At 45.2% G+C, this 11,954-nt stretch overlaps 1 long non-coding RNA gene across 1 annotated transcript; it reads right to left on the reverse strand.

Annotated features, from left to right (window-relative positions):
* Window positions 1-212: 212 nt before the first annotated feature.
* On the reverse strand, window positions 213-3,526 carry LOC110989900 (uncharacterized). Its single transcript, XR_002599712.2, has 3 exons — window positions 3,182-3,526; window positions 2,854-2,923; window positions 213-1,615 (listed from the first exon to the last, which is right to left on the reverse strand). It is a non-coding gene; the product is annotated as an uncharacterized LOC110989900 (long non-coding RNA).
* Window positions 3,527-11,954: the final 8,428 nt, after the last annotated feature.

An 11,954-nucleotide genomic window follows, 5' to 3' on the forward strand; every position in this document is an offset into this window, starting at 1 on the left:
AAACACTACCGTTAATTTCAGAATGATAATCATATTGCGTGGTGCGATAATATTGCCTTCAATGCAAATTCAATTAACCCATGCCCAATTCAACATGCTTTTTTCTGAAAAACCTGTGTAAGAATTATAAAAACAAAGCAATGGGATGTGCTAATAAGCCTAAATATAGGCATATTTTATTTTTACGGCAATAAAATATACATGTACAAGGATATTTTCAACACTAACACACTGTACACAGTTGAAAAATTTAAGACACAAAATTGAAAGTCGAATATAAACATTTATATTGTGGTGATGAGCAGCTTTAGACATATAAAATCTCATTATCTCATATACTTGATCTTTTCCCAACTCATTTGTCTTTCACATTTTACTTCTGCAGATGTCTGCAATGGGTCCAAAACACTTGACGGATAGATCTAAAGAAGAAGACACTACTGTATCTCAGTACCAATTGCCATTTGTGCTCAGAGCATTTTGAAGATAGTCAGTATAAAACAAGCTGGCTAAACATAGCCTGAAACGAAAAGCCATCTCTACTATTTTTAATGTCTCCAATCCCTCCAAATCTACAACTCCAGCCCGCAGGCCTTTCAAGAGGAACTTTGAGGATCTGACACAGAGAGTACCTAATCAGAAATTTAAAGGTAAGGAAGATCAGAAACCCCTTTTCAAAATATTTCGTGGAGAAACTTTGTGCACCAACCATAGTGCTTGACAGTTATTTAAAAAGCTCAATGAAAGCACTGAAGCACTCGGATTTTATAGCCACCATAAAATAGGAGCAAAGGACTGTGACAAATGAGAAATTGTTTAGTGACAAATCAGTTGTAGTGGCAAATTGAGTTCATGGTATAAACTCGCTATCTGTGTACATGTAGTTAATTACAATTATCAGTCTCATGCAATTGAATTCATTTGACACAACAGCTATGTAACCTGCTCTATGCATAGTTGTGGTTCCTTTCTGCAGATTGTTTCTGTGCTGAAGTTTTGGAATGCAAAGGCACATTTCTTCGCAAGAATAGTCCTATATTTACCAATAGTCTTCACTCTTGACCAGCCTTATGCACTCTTTTTAGTTGAGTTCTCTTCTGCAGATCCACTCCATGCTGATGTTTTGGAATTCAATTATTCATAATAATGTTTTCTTATTAAACTCTAAGGTACCAGTATATGTCAAAATTGTTCATGCACATAATTATCGCAAGTCTCACTTAATTCGAAACAAAGGCTTAACCCACCTAATACCTTTTTTTAGTTTCCTTCTACATATCACGGAGGAAGGAAAAGGCACTCTGTGGTGATGTTTAAGAATCAAATAGCTCATAATATATATTTTTCTTGTTCTTGCATCATTTGTTATTGAAGAAGTCTTCACGAAGGCAATATTTTGTCACATGGTTCTTGGTGTGCCCCACCATTGAGTGGCTAGTACAAAGAACACAAGGCATTAATGATGGTCAACGTTCTTTCGAAGAACTTCAGCCATGTGTATATCATGCACCGTTGTTCACATTCCTTGTTTTTGTGTTCTCACTCTCCATCATCTTTTACAGAAGAAGAAACAATGAGTCAGGTGGTTCCTGATGTCACCCCCACCACTGAGTGGCTAGTTCAAAGAAAAAAAAGGCCTAGATAATGGTCAATACTTTTTGGGGGACCTTCAGGTGTGTGTCATGTGTGAATTAATATTGGTTATAGTCCTTCCTCTCATCTTTTTTTCTTTTGATTTCAGTAAATTCCACTCTGTACATGTCTCTACAGACTTAACACCACACAATTGATAACACGATACAATGTATTACAAATAATGTGAATGCAGCAAAAATAAAATAAGCAAATTAAAGGCAAGTTGGAAGCACATTTCTGATGTCTGCCAGAAATGGAACAACTTCACCTCAGGATATATGTGGATTGTATTAATTTTTAAATACAAGTGTTGTTTTAATTCAGTTTCAAGTAGTTAAACCTTTTCAATTCTAAATTCTCAAAAAAAATGAAATCAAATAGGGGTAGTATACCATTAGCACACAAACAAGTCTGTGATAAAGCAACTACACTGTACCTAATTTTTCATGAGACCTGCCACTTGTATTGCCCTATTTTGAAGGATTCAGAAACCGTGGAAGTGTCAGGGCTATAATATTTTGTTTGTAAGTTTTTCTAGACCGTGTCCAAGCATTTATGTGAACCAATTATCCCGCATTCTTGACAATTTTGAGGGCAAATTTTCAATAAAAAGGATAGAAAAAGTCACCAAAGGCCAACATCAACCCAAACACAATAGATGCCTTGTTAATGCAGCTCAGTAGGTTAGGTACATGCACGTGTATTATATGCTCTCATGGGGCATTGGTTTAAACAAAAAAGCAAAAACTGATGCCACAAGGGCTTGCTTTACTTGTGTCAGAATCTCAACTCAAAAATTGACCATGGCTCTTTTTTGGTTTTCATTTGCTTGTTTTCAGTGCCTTACACTGTACAGACTGAGCATTCATACTGCAAAGCTCCCAAGGAAAGACAATCACCCAGTAATCATCTGATGCTCCTGAGTCCATCCCAAAGTGAAGCCCAAAGAAACTGCTCAAGAAGGAGCACATTCGAACATGTAGACTGAGGAAAAGAGTTAAGGAGCTGAAAAATTTCTCGGAGAAGCTAACTAAAGGTACCCAATCAATTAATACAGTAATAAAAGGTGCTGACCAGTTCCTTGAAAAGCCTGCATTATCATTCTTTGCATCCCAATTGAGGAACGTGTCATGTCGATGTAAGGCCAAAGGAGGGAAATGGAGCTACAGAGACAAAATCATAGCTTTCTCTTTGTATCACCAGAGTCCTCGTGCTTACCAGTTCTGTCGGGGTATTTTCATTGAGAAATGTTGAGGTAAGGCCCGGCTTTCCTCCCAGTGTTTTGGAGCTGTTGAGAGATAAAGTTACCTCAGTGACTGAAAGGGATAGGTTTTGTGTCATTTCATTTGATGAAATGAGTCTGCCAACAGGCCTGTCATACAACATCAAAGAAGATAGAATAGAGGGTTTTGAAGATTTTGGATCATTGGGCAGAACATTTAAGCCTGAAAATCATGCCCTTGTATTCATGGTGAGAGGTCTATTCAGTTAGTGGAAACAACCTCTTGGTTACTTTTCATCAAGAGATGCCACAAGTGCTACTCACCTTGAAGCATTACTAATGGAAAGCATTCAGCATCTGGGTTCCTGAAACAGCAAAATGTTCAAAAATCTTTCAGTTACAGCTGATCAGCCTTTCATCGTCCATGGCCAAGAGAAGATCTTCTTCATGCATGATCGCACCTACTGAAGAATACAAGATCAAACCTAGAGAAACACATCTTTAAATTCAATGGAAAAGAGGGATGCAAACTTATTAAATGGGCCCTTATTTCTATCACCAGGACTCACAGCTGGCCATTAGAAATGCACACAAGCTCACCAAAGGTCACTTTGAACTCAACAGTTTTTCCAAAATGCGAGTAAACAAAGCTGCCCAAAGTTCTAAGTGTAAAGGAGAAATGAGGACTCGGGAGTCCTTCGGTGTGTGTGTGTTCATTGAGCACGGGCACCATTTATTCAATTTATTCATATGATGATATTCATGGAAATTGGTGGGAACAAAATAATGTAGGGCTGGTGGAGAGACTAGTGCTCAGTCAAGATGCAGTGATCAGTGATCAATGGAAGATCTCTGACCATTGGAGAGTTAGTTCTGAAAAATATAAGAGCATTGATAATCATTAAGTATTAAAGGAACAGGAATACTCCACTAACTTCGTGTGTGCAAAAGTGTACAGTCCTACATGCGACATGGGACGTGTATGATTGGAAGGGCATCTATTTTCGACACTTCGTGTGCTGTGACCTTTTGCTCAGCAAAAACACAGAAAGTTAGAACACTAATATATTCATAATGGTCTAAACAATAACTTGTTCTTAACAATGGGAATAATCACTGATGTAATAACTAGGAGTAATCATGGATATAGGGTTTTTAAGACAGGAAATTGTTGCTCACCATCTGTAGCCAGCCCCACACTCTTCATTTCCTGTGGCTGCTTCATCAGTTTGGGGCAGGCTCCCTTGGAGGTGCCCTTTATACTGCTATATAAATCGCAACATAGCCGCCCCTAAACTAATCTGGAAAGACCTCCCTGAAAGTTGGTCCCATTGTCGCACATCACTTGTCGTGAACGAAACCTATTGAATGCAAGAAGGAATGCATCGGCATCAATAAACTCAAGCAAGTCTAAGTATGTGGCTTTGGTCGTCATGCACTTCAATATGATTCCTCATCTCTGTTGGGGAAAGTCCAAAGCAGTCTACCCCTGTGGAGTAGAATGCTGGCTTCCCAATTCGCAGGCGTGCCGAGGGCATGTCTGCCATCTTGGGCACTGATGGTTGACCACTCTGTTTGAGGCATCCCGTACATCTGCTTTGGAGACTTCTGATGGACTGGCAACCGTGCAGCAACCAGAATCATCGACGCATGTCTGCAAGTACAGTACCAGTTCCAGGATGCCCAAGACGTTCATCTGCATCTTTGACTAGCAATTGGATGATCGGGTGTTTGCCGTCTAGTACGACAGGGTGCTTTACATCAAGATCGAACTCTGCTCGTCGGAGTCTTCCCCCAACCCGGATAAGCTGTGTATCGGTGTCAATCTGTGAGGCAAGTTCACTCAAACAACTCTTCTTCGGAATTGGATTGCCCGCTAAAAAACTGCAAGATCATTCGGAAAGCTCTCAGCTTGCACCTTCATGAAGAGAACATGTTCGGTCTCTATCTGTTGGTCGGCGCTGAGGAAATCTAGGTTAGTTTCTCCGTCAGCTTTGTACAGCACCCGCCCGCATGCATCAACTAAGTCATCCCGGGATGCATGCCGGGTCGCATTGATCTCTGGATCCTTTCCTAGATTGCAGATCGTAACAGCAGTGAATCGACTGTCCTTACACTCCACGTCACTATAAGGTTGCGTGGGCGATGGCAATCTAGGCCAATCCTCTTCAGACAAGAGAGGAAAGGCGGAGCAGTCCACCGACTCTGCGTAGTCAGCTCGTTGAGCGTCAATCCACAGGTCAGGTCATCCGCAGGTTCTGGGCAGCGTCCATGACCGCCAGATGGTATGGTCTGTGAGCCTCTGAATTTCTGCGATGGGAGCACCGACGAAACGGTTGTACCTGCAAGATTCAGAGGTAATTCAGCAGAGAACTGTTGTGCTGTCACTCCAACAAGTAATGAACAAGTTCAACTGCAATTCGTCCTCGAGGAGCTCTGCCAACTCCGTGCCACAAAGAGCAGCTTGAAGTTCCAGCCGAGGGATGGTTTGCACACCTTTTGTGCCAAACGAGATCGTGCCATAATAAACCTGACACTTGCGTCGCCAGACTGAGCAGTGGCCCAGAGATATGCAATGGCCCCATAGACTTTCTCCAAGGCGTTGGTAAAGACATGTATTTGGTATGACACATCCAAAGTGCCATGGGAGGTAGCACTGAGGCACGTGCACAAGGGAAAGGTCGGCAATTTCGTTCTGCCATCTCATATGTTGGGCGTATAGGCCATCTTCGCCCTTATCGGGAATCTCTTCATCCCAACCCAAAGGTCTTTTCCAAAGCTCCTGGACAAGCACTTTTCCCTCACCATATGAGATAACCGAGAGGGTCTTTCCCAGCACATCTCATCACATCACTGAGAACCGCTGTTCAAGTGAGGACCGGCCACTCACGAAGTTCGAGTTTGTAGCTGAGGGTGTCCGGCCGGAAATTCCAGTGTTGCCCTAAGGCTGCCTCCTCGGGCGAATCACAACTTGAGCTCAGCCTTCTCTCAGTGCTGCAGGAATGGGCACTTTTTGGGGAAGTTGCTGGCCCATTTCACAATGGGAAACCCTCCGGCACCAAGTGCTTGGCACAGTTTCTCAACCAGCTTCTTTGCTTCAGGGATGCTAGGTTTGCCATCGAGGCAACTGTTGACATAAAATGATCTCAAAACATTTCTGACTGCGTCCGGATCTGGAAACCTGTCCTTCACGTGCTTTTGCAGGGCGAAGGTGATACAGCTCAGACTGCAGGTGATGCAGATGGGAGTACGTTCCACTCCAATTCTTCCATTTCGGCATGGGGGTCTAAATCCTTCCATCGGAAACAAAGCAAGCATCGGCCACACTCCAAAGTGTGTATACAGTGAAACATCGCCTTGATGTCACCGGAGACAGCTACCTCATGCTGTCTGAATCAAACCAGCACTTCCAACTAGTGATGAACCCAAGTTAGGCCCAGGGAGCAGATAGTCGTTACGAGATTCTCCCCGATATGTGAACGCACAATTGAACACCAGTCATGTTTTCCCATTGTGATGAACAACATGGTGTGGGATATACCATTGTCGCTCTAGGTTCCTCCCTTTTTCTTCTGCAGTGAGCACACCCACAAGTCCTGCATCCTTCAAGTCCCGAATTTTCTTGGAGTGCTCAACGGCAAGTGCTGGATCTCTTTTGGAGACGCTGCTCATTCCGTTTCAGGGTAGGCAACACTGCATTGGCGGGGCAGGTAAGTAGACTGCCGTGCAAAAGTCCGATCGCACGTGATTGCACGATTTCAAACAACTGTTTTCCTGTAAAATATCCTGATTTGTGAATAAAGGACCAAACCTATGTGATGTGTCTTTATTTTAGTCGAATAAATTCATGTTTCTAGTGTCTGAAAACATTTCTGCCACTCAATAATGATGACGATTTCGCGACGGGTTTTTGCAACGTGTTAAAACGCCATCTTCGATTGCCTCATTACGTATTCATGAGGTCATGAATATCATTATCCTGACATTTAAACCAATGGCAACAAAGTTCGCGCAGCGGGAAAAGCTTTGTAATTCATATTTATGAGGCAAACTGGAACCCCCATTCACAAAAATGGAAATTACACAGGCCAGGCTACATGAAGGGAGTTCTCCTTCGCATCTGAATAGCTTACCTATGACCTTTTGAAACAAAACAATAGCTCCAAATACTCCACATAGCAACCATGAAAGGGGATGATTGGGGCTTGGCACCGGGAGGGGATTTCCTTAAGAGAGGACTCGGAATCGGCGAGTATTACGTGAGAACTGATCCCAGGACGTAAAGGGAGTTTATTTCCATTGATGTCCGTCCAAGATCTGGCCGTGCACAGGCAACGACCGAGAGGGGCGAGAGGTTCGGGTTCCGCATGCGGTCGTCAAGACGTGATCGCCCGCTTGGTGATCGCCCCTGAGCTCACAGTTGATCTGTCCAGCGTGACACGCGTTGCAGTTCACCGCAGTATCAAGCCAATTGGCTGATGGTGGACTTCATCGGCAAGTTGCCAGGCATGAGCCCAGCGTCATGCATGGATCCGAAAGTCAGACAGCTAGCTCTGGCGCAGTGCGGCCGGCCTGGCCCGCGAGCCCCAGACGGTCACCCGTAATGACCGCGTTCAGCGTGAAGAACAGGCCTCAGAATTAAGGGGCTTTTTCAAGATTGTAAATCGGATGTGGGAGGGACTGGACTGCCAAATTATGAAGGATTTATTGCCTTCAATGCCAAGAAGGCGTCAAGCCGTTATTGACGCTCACACTAAACACACTAAACACACTACAATCCGTGGGCCATCCTTTATGCTTTTCGGAAACGGGGCGCCGCCATCTTGGATTTTGACGATAACGATATGTTAATGAGGATACTCTCCATTCACTTTGTGCACACAGAACAGAAGCGGTGTCATTTTTTAACATTTTGGTGACTTTGAAGAAATGATTCATGAAATAAAACATGAATTTATTGGAATATGGATATTACCAAAGACACAGGCATAGTTTTTATTCACATCTTTATTGCATTTAATGATTAATAAGAATAAATATTTTGTACACGTAGGTGCGATCGGACTTTTGCACGGCAGTGTATCTCGCTGTCACGTCTCTACAGGAGTGGCGTGGCAATGCAGTCCAGACCACCTATGTTCACATAGGTCGATTTTTCTTCCAGTAGATTGACTGCTCACTGGTCCAGTTTGGACCGAGTGGCTTTTTTCCGATCCAGATACATCAGGGCATCACTCTGCCACAGCTTACAAACGTTTTCATGTAGAACTTTGTCAGCTTCCATAGCCAACAGCACAGACAAGACATTAACTTCATTCTGGCGTCTGGGCTTTAAAATTGGACCCTGAACCGCCCATCCAAGTTGGGTGCACACAGCCACTGGGGTGCCCTCGGGACCAAAGTGACTCTTAATTGGAACAATGAGATCTGGGCAATCACTGCTAATCAGCAAAAGCAGTCGCACCTTCCTCAACTTCGGCAGCGGAAGACCCCGTAAGTGTGGCCACTTCCTTTGCAAATCTCAAGCGAATCTCAATGCTCTGAGAGCCTCAACATGGAAGACGAGAAAACATTGGAAATGGTGATGCGTGAGTCCTGGTCGTGGGTTGGCGCAATGTGAAGTGAGACCACGACACCCGTGCATGGGGTACATTTCTCTCTGGCTGTTGCAATGGGGCTCTCAATGCTCTCACCCTTGAGACCAAGAGCCTCTGCAGCTTCATTAGGCATCAGGGAAAAGTTGGCCCCATCATCCAGTAAGCTATGGATCTTCTGCTGGTGACCTTTGGCATAGAGTATGACTGGTACAATCTTCATGCTGAACGGGTACAGTCTTTATGCTGACATCAGAGAGGCAGGGGTTCCGATCCCAATCAGAAGACTGACAAATTCGGGTCAAAGAAGGAGTAATATACCCCATACCCTGGTTGTTCTACCAGGTCATGAAGAACTGTAAGGTGCAACTTGTCACAGCGACGACATGGTTTGCGAAGATCACACTCCTTTCCTGTCTTGTGCACACGGGCGCACTGCCAGCAGCGTTTGTGTGTCTTTATCCAGGACATACGTTGTTCCATTGTGAGGTTGCTGAATTTGTCGCATCGGGAGAGCCAATGCTCTCCTCGGCAATGGGGGCAAGACTTCCGGAAGGGTTTCTTGCCATCACTTTGGGGTAGCCTTATTGGCAGTTGACCCTTTCGGTGAATCGCTGGTTGCCTTTCCAGCCAATTTGGTGTGGTGGGCTGCCGCCCCCTTTCTGCAGCGGTCCCGGTTGGTTGAGTGGGGTTCAGCTCTGATACTCTCATTGAGATGCACCTTCTTTCTGGCAATGGCCGCCGTATCCTGCAGCCATGTGTCAATGTCAAGTAGAGAGAAGTTGTTGACATTTTTGGCCTTCATTTTCTTCAAAAATGCTGTCTGGTGGGTGTGAGAGAGACGACCATGAAGGATGCAAGCTGTGGAGTTAGTCTCAGCTCCGCCTGGCCTTCTGGTGCACCCTTGAGTTGAGTGACCAGTGCCAACACCGCTGCTGCAAACTCGACCATTCCCTTGCTGTCGCTGGCCGCCAGTCGCGGCCACGAGATAATCTGATCAATCTTGGCATGCATCAGAACACCATTGTCACCATATAACTTCTTCAGGGTGGTCATAACCTTGGTGAAGGGTTTCACATCATGCTCCACACCCAAGATGTCTTTCTTCGGTTGTCCACTTGGGTTAGACCTGACAATAAAATACTTTTGTAGCTCGGTGAGATGGACCAAGGGTTTGATGCAACCGTCAACCATTGCTTCAAAAGAGCGAAATTCCGATGGGTTGCCTCCCCTGAAGCTGGGAACTTCCATATTTATCCCTCCGGCAGATGCAGCCAACATCGAGCTCAGCATCATTTGGTTAGAGGTCACGGACAACGTCATGGATTGACCTGGGGGGCCTCCCAATGCTTCAGGTTCACACGGTGGGGGAGTGGTCAGAGGAATTTGGGGACTGGAATTGTTTCCTAGAGGACTGGAAGTGGAAGGTTTGGAAAGATCGGAGGGGGAGACTTGAGTAGAAGTCAGTTTTTGCCCGGAAGCAACATTGGTAGTACCACGGAATGGAAAATAAGCATCATCTTGGAAAGGAACCAAACTTGGCTTGAAAACACTTGGATTGTGCCCGGAAGGCAAACTGCCTTGGGCCGTGTGGCACTGAGCTGAGGGCTTGGACAATGCGGCAGACTGGGCGTAGTTCCCGGTCACAAGTGCAGGGCTCGCGGCTCAGAGTGTGTGGCTCGCGAGCGGGCAAGTATGGCTTGCGGTAAGTTGCGAGTGTCTCCCGTTGGGTGGCGCAGGACTGATGATGGGCGGTGCGTTGCCCATGAATAGTCGCACAATGCTCGTGACTGGTTGTGGGTGGCTTGCTACGGGTTGTGTGTGACTTGCGACTGGTTGCACGAGGCTCACGACTGGTTGAGCGATGCTCACGACGGGTGGCGCATGGTTTCAACTGGTTGCACGTGGTTCGTGACTGGTTGCGCATGACTCGCGACTGGTTGTGCATAATTCGCAACTGGTTGCATGAGGCTTGCGACACGTTGCCCGACGTCTGGGATTAACTGTATGGGGCTTGCCATGGACACGGTATTTACCGGGAGTGATGGCACTGGATTTTCAGCGGCCGACATATCTGGAATGCTGGCGGGGAAAAAAACACCTACAGGATGGGTCGCAACACCTGGTAAAACATCTGTCTGTGGATGAACATACAAACTAGATACGTTACTAATGCTAGATTGAACGAGTTCTGATTCAACTTTAGCCAGTTTAAAATTGAGCTCTGCAGTGTGGAACTGCCTCTCCATCTCGATTTGCCTGGTGAGCTGTTCCTTCTCCCATAGGATCCGGCATTCCTCATACTCGGCAGCCAGCCGTGCCCGGGCCAATTCCATTTTCTCCTCTTCTTGTTTCTGTTTTCTCTGTAGTTCCAGGTGTTTTCCGTGCTTGCTGGGCTGCTAGCAGTCATTTGTCCAACTCCTTACTATGGGCCATTCACTGCTTGCCTGTTTCATACTCTTGTTCCTTCTCCAGAGCTCGAGCTTGGAGCAAACAGATGAGGTGATACTCAGGTTTCGTTGCGACTGGCAGTCAAATAAGATAGGGTACTCTGAAGGGGGTAGGCCTCCTTCCGGCTCGCCCTCTTGTGGTTTTTCAGTCTCCTCCGGCTGTTCTTCCACAGGGGGTTTGGTACAGCTCGCTGTTGCCGGAGAACTCATTTCTCTATGTGACTGTCCATGCTGCAACCGGTTTTGTGCCCTTTGTGCCCAAACTTTATTTCCCATCATGTCTGGGTCACCATGTAAAGGAGAAATGAGGAAGCGGGGAGTCCTTCGGTGTGTGTGTTCAGTGAGCACAGGCACCATTTATTCAATTTATTCATATGATGATATTTATGGTAATTGGTGGGAACAAAATAACGTAGGGCTGGTGGAGAGACTAGTGCTCGGTCAGGATGCAGTGATTGGTGATCAATGGAAGATCTCTGATCAGTGGAGATTTAGTTCTGGAAAATATAAGAGCATTGATAATAATTAAGTATTAAAGGAACAGGAATACTCCACTAACGTCGTGTGAGCAAAAGTGTACAGTCCTACATGCGATACAGGACGTGTATGATTGGAAGGGCATCTATTTTTGGCACTTTGTGTGGCATGACCTTTGCTCAGCAAAAACACAGAAAGTTAGAACACTAATGTATTATAAGTCTAAATAACTTGTTCTTAACAATGGGAATAATCACTGATGTAATAACTAGGAGTAATCTTGGATATAGATTTTTAAAACAGGAAGGTGATGCTCACCATCCCTAGCCAGCCCCACGCTCTTCATTTCCTGCCGCTGCTTAATCAGTTTGTGGCAGGCTCGCTCGGTGGCGCCCTTTACTGCTATATAAATTGCAACACTGAGCCATTCAGTCGCAGCGGTAATAAATACAAATGTTGCATTTGGGAGACTGCCTGCAAAAGCTGCACACACAGCTGAGTTCAAGGAAAGTGATCGACTCCCTGTTTGATTCTTTCAATGCCAGATATTTCAAGGACCCAAAGAAGCTGAAACGG

This window comes from Acanthaster planci, linkage group LG15, assembly GCF_054643075.1.
Source record: "Acanthaster planci isolate LZ-2023a linkage group LG15, COTS_SCS, whole genome shotgun sequence".
NCBI lineage: Eukaryota > Metazoa > Echinodermata > Asteroidea > Valvatida > Acanthasteridae > Acanthaster > Acanthaster planci.